This window comes from Colius striatus, chromosome Z (assembly GCF_028858725.1).
Source record: "Colius striatus isolate bColStr4 chromosome Z, bColStr4.1.hap1, whole genome shotgun sequence".
Taxonomy (NCBI): domain Eukaryota; kingdom Metazoa; phylum Chordata; class Aves; order Coliiformes; family Coliidae; genus Colius; species Colius striatus.
In genome coordinates, this window is record NC_084790.1 from 15,250,041 (window position 1) to 15,255,659 (window position 5,619).

Genomic DNA, 5,619 nt, shown 5'->3' on the forward strand with positions numbered 1-5,619 from the left:
GAAGGTGAGGCAAGATTCATTTCTGGCCTTCCCAAAGCAACCGCTACGCGTACTGCAGCCCTGCTTCTCGGGAGGTGGCCGGACATCGCTGCTGATGGGAAGTAGAGAGTAACAGCTTATCTGCTTTTGCTTTGCTTCCCGCGCGCGCGGCTTTGCTGCTTATTTATTAAACCGCTTTTATCTCAACCCACGAGACTCCCATCTTATTTTCTCCCCTTCCCTGGCTTGTGGAGGAGGTGGGGGATAGAGCAGTGTGGTGGGCACCTGGCATCCAGCCAGGGTCAAACTACCACAGCCTTTTGGACCTTGTGTCTACAAGGCTGTAAGAGGGGAATGGCCAGGCTATTGGATTCCATGCTGACCTCACACTCAGGAGATCCAGGCAGCTGCCAGGATTAAGTGTCAACTGCAGCTTATCCTTCAGGCTGTGGGTGGTGAACAGTGACAGTGGCATAGCTTGTTTTCTGTATCTCTCAGCTGTCATTTTAACTGCTCATTCTCTGTGTTGTTCTGTTAAATTGTCCTTATCTCAACCCACAGAGCTCTACAGTTGTTATTTGTAATTGGTAAAGGAAATCCACGTCTGATGGAAGTGGTTGGATGGCGTTCATCAACTACAACAGGAAATCAGTTGACTTCTTTGTTTGTTTTAATAAGAAAATTAGGAATTTGCATAAACATTGTTTGGTTATATCCAATAGATGTATATATTTGCCAAGGTTCCAGACCAGTCACTTACAAGCAAAGAGTTTGATATTCTATGTCTCTCTTTCAGAAGCAGCATAGGTGACTGTCCCACAGCTTGGCCTCACCTCGAAGAGACAATTTCAGGTGCAACCTGACCTGCTGCTCTGTGTGCTGGGGCTTGATCACATTCCTGTTTGAGCTCATTTCTGTCTGTTAAGAACAATTCACATTTGTTACCAGACTGTGTGAGGACTTGAGGGGATCCTGAGAGATACTGTGGGACTACTGGCATTGTCTGGATTATCATAGATCGATACTCAATGATGTAGAAATTAGATTTCATTTTTTATCTCTAACTCTAGGCAAGTCAGATCATACAGGTAAGAAATTATGTTTGTGGTCAGGTAACATTTTGTTCTAAAACCCTTTCAAGACTTCTGTCTTGACAGAAAAGCATGCTTTTGAGAAACATCTATCTCAATTGTTTTCAGAAAAGTAATAGATCAGTCAAATATTTTTTTATGATCCTTATTTGAGTGAGCAAATTATTTTACAGAAAAACAGCATACAGAAAATAATGGAAAGGAAATAATGAATACTATTTTACCAGGATGAATTCATTAACCTTTAGAATGCACACAAGATTTAATTGGCCAAGTGCTGTGCTAATGACCCGAGTAGCTTTTAATTTCTAACTGTGAAAACTTTTCTTGTTGGAAATAGATGAAGCTGAATAGATGAATTTTAAACTTAGCCAAGTACAGTGAGACATTTGGAACCAGGCATCTAAACAACTGGCTTTATTTTAAAACGTGCTGAGCATCTGTGATTATTATTGACAAACATGGGGATTGCCATACTCAGCAGCCCTTGCAATCTAACTCCTAATTTAGGTACCTAGAAGCAGATATAAGTGGTAATTCTATCTGGTCCTTCTTTTATTAAATTTTTCCTATAAAATATTGTCTACAGACACACACAAAAAAAGTTGATATTGTGTAAGAATTCACTTAATCTGTAGTACATAACAATTACCCAAAAAGTTCAGCAGTTGATTTTAAGTATTGTAACTAAAATTCAGGCTTACAAAACTTTGTAGAGGTAATGATTGTTATGAGAAGAGAATTATTATTGCATCCAGCTTTGTGTTCTTCTTTAGCTTTTACTTTTATTTTTGGTAAACTGTATTATTTCATGATATCCATGAAATGTTGTACAGCAATAAGGAACAACAGGATTAAAAATTGTAACAATGTAGGGATTTTTTCCCCCATTCAAGGCACAAGCCAAGATTTTGCTAAAGCATCTGTTCTCTTTACTATGACTTTTAATGCTTGGTGCTTCTTGTCCAGATTGGAATTAGGCATTGATTTTTGGCAAAATGATACATCACAAATGAAAGATGACTTTCAATGTCACCTTGCCATGGTGACAGAATCTGGACTCCAAAAATTCTGGTTCAGTTTAAATCAAAATGTGTGCAAATTGTTGTTTTGGACATCAAAAGTTTGATGGTTCATGCTTGGTGGAAATAATGTTTTCAGAGAGGAGTTTCTTATCCTCGAGAGAAATCATTGCTCTGGTTAATGTTTTCACTATATGTTCTTGTTTTTGTTGGAGCTGTATTTCAGCAACATACAGTAAAAGTAACACCAAAGCAGAAGTACAACCTAATTGTTCTTATCTAAACTGATTGTGTTGTAACAGGGGTTATTTATTAGCTTTCAGAAGTATTCTCTGAAGGATCTGAAGCCAGATAGCTGAGCAATTACATAAAAATTTGTTGCTCATCAATAACATTTTTCACTCCTCTCCAATCACTTCAGTTTATATCAAGTAAATAATCGCTTTCACATTTGCTACAGAGTCATTAGAAACTGGATAGTCAGGAGGACATACATCTAAAGTTATAGTGTAAAACTAAAGTAAATTAAAGAATGCTCTCTGTGATTATTCAGCAACTAATTCCAGCAACTAAAGTTACAGCAAAAATAATGAAAATGTAATATACAAAATCAGTTCAAATCATAACCTGGATGATCAATATTCAGTATGTAAAAGTGTCTGATACCACAAACCAAATCAGGAAGAAATAAACAAAAGTCTTAGATTTTATCACTGACACAGAGCTGAAAAATCTTGTCTGTAGAAACTCACTGCTCTAAATATCCAGTAAAATATTATTGCAAAGATCATCTAGGAGTTTTGGGAGTTTCTCTGTTTATTTCCTGTCTGACCATCCATTATTGACTCTGGGAGGATTTTTCCTATCTCTAGTATTTTTTCAACTTTTTCTATGCTCAATATCTAAAATGAGAGGAAATGGCTAAAAGGTTCATTCTGAAGAAATTCAGAGATGAGAAGTTTCAAACCTTTGCTAAATGGACAAGTGTTCCAGCCCTTCAAGGTATTTTTAAGTGTGAAGTACTAGATATAAAAATGAAATCAGACATGCCACAGGTAATCTGTGTTTGTAAATACACAAGTCTATGTGTGCATCTTGCCACAATGTCCTCTTGGTATCATCTAGAGTGTTTGTCTTTTGGGATTTTCTTTCCATTTACCATTAGAATGTATTTTCATGCTCATATTTGATCTAATCAATGAGTGGAATTCAGGATGCTTCTACAATTTCTTTTAAGTAATACAGAATATGCGAAATATCCAATGCTCTGGGATGGGGTTATTGGGGTTTTTTTGTTTTTTTTTTTACAACTCTCTTCATTTATGTGAAGTACAAACAATAATGTTTCCTTGAATACAGAAGGAGTCAAACTATAATGTTTTTCCAGGTTTCTTTCAGTTAAGAAATTACCTAGAAACCACATTTCAAGAGCATCTCTGCCATTGCTTATCCAGGCTACAACTTTGGTTAAAATGACTTTTTTTCTTCTTTTTTTTCAGTCATGTCTGCTTCTGCCTGTCCTCCTCCCACTCTTCCACCCCCTCAGAGTGATCACCTTGCAATGAAGTATCAGAGTGGGTGGACCTGCAAATTCATCAAGTGCCTCTGGGTTTGTGTCTCCTCCTATTTCAGCTGGGGACAGCTTATGGGTTCCATGCAAAGAGTGAGAAAAAGGCCTATCAGAACAAATCTTTTAGGAGAAGCACATTATCTTTCCATCCTGTACATTGATTACTAAAGTTATCTCGTACTAATTTTGTAAATTAATAATAATTTTCTCCAGTTTAACCAAAATGAAGGGTGATTTCAAAGGAACTGTCTGACATCAAAGCATTATATTTTTATAGAATCACTAAACTACAACATTTGAACACCAGACCCAAATATGTTTCAACAAGAGACAAAAAAGGGACCGTGATACAGTTTCACTAAGCTGCAGTGAACAGATTGAGTAGTTTGAGTGTCAGTAATACAATGTGGCAGCCATCTCTTATGAACAGCATCATTTGGGTTAATTCCCCAGCTTACAGTAATCTTTCAGGGGAATGTTGAATTTCTGAAGAGTTGAGTTTGGTTTTTTGGTTTTGTTTTGTCTTTTTTTAGAGGGTCAACACAAGTGTTATATATGAATTAAGACTTTTCTTTCACATAAAAATGGGAAAAAATGTTTTTATACATAGAAAAATTAAGTAAAAATTTACATTACTGGAAAACACTAATTTCTCAATTTTTTTCCTTAGTACATTGAAATTTTCATAAAACATGGTGAAAATTAATTAAATTGCTTGAAATAAAATAATATTTTTTTTAATTTATTTTAAGAACAACAAAAATACCTGCATGAGCTGTATGTCATAGTTAGGAGAACAGAATCATCAGGAGATGCTTGTTTTCACTGTCACATCTCCTCTACTTCAATCGAAAGATTTTAGGATTCATGTTAAATCATTTAATGAACTCTGTAGGTTTAAATTGTAATTTTTCTACTAGTTACTACTAAAACTCAAGAAGGCCATCAGCCTTCCAAAGCCAGAAAAGAAAACTGGGTTACCTCAGGTAATAAAGGATGAGAAGTAATATATTATATTAATTTTTTAATAATTTAATTTCTTATCCTTTGTATAGAAATTCTAAGAAATACGCTTTCTGTAAAGTACAGAAATGTTGTTGATGATCAAGAATCGTAGTTTTAGTTACTTTTCCAATGTTTTTCAATGGAAAGTTGATCTTAACAGCTGCATTCAGTGTACAATACAGTCTGGGGAAGACTTGTTTTCCCTCTAGCTATGTTAATGACCTACTTAGAGCTGGCTAAGGAACGTGTTATTAACAGTCTATGTAGCAGGGTTTTCCTGAGACTAGAATTTCTCAAGGTTACAAAGTTATTTGGGCTTGAAAAGTAGTATTAAGGTAAGGAAAAAACATTAACATCATAATTAAATTGTCATTGCAGACAGTCTGGACAGGCATGGCAGAACGAAGGTTTTAAAGTGAACAGAATCCCAAGAGATATTTGCTTATGAAGATGACAGTGGACTTGAATCTTCCATGAAAAGGGCATGATGCTTGTTAAATAAATTAATTTTTAGCCAAGAAGATAGTTGAAAATCAATTCTTTCATAGAAAGTGAGACAAAAGAGAAAGAAAATAGTCTTCATTGACTATGTGGTCTACATTTGAATTTTTTATATCCTAACTGAAAAGGACTTAATAGAAATTTTCAAACACTAAGAAATTGTGTTCTTGTAGATATGCCAGTCATCCAAGCGTAGATACCGATTTACTTTTTGAATTCTTGGTCTGCTCCTGTAAAACTAGTTTGAATATATAAAGAAATTATTTGTGCTGCACCAGCAAGCTGAATGTCTGCACTGTTTCCCTACACTGCCAAAATACCTGATCTCATTTTTGCTTGGCAGATAAAGTGTCTGGAGACTCATACGAGAGCATTGCTAATTAATAAGAAAACAAAGATATACACATATAAATGAAACCCATAAAAAACTACCAGATCTGCGCCCATCTCA

At 35.4% G+C, this 5,619-nt stretch overlaps 1 long non-coding RNA gene across 1 annotated transcript; it reads left to right on the forward strand.

Moving 5' to 3' along the window:
• The first annotated feature begins 310 nt into the window (after positions 1–310).
• Positions 311–5,332, forward strand: LOC133628839 (uncharacterized). Its single transcript, XR_009820883.1, has 3 exons — positions 311–1,067; positions 3,592–3,701; positions 5,046–5,332. It is a non-coding gene; the product is annotated as an uncharacterized LOC133628839 (long non-coding RNA).
• Positions 5,333–5,619: the final 287 nt, after the last annotated feature.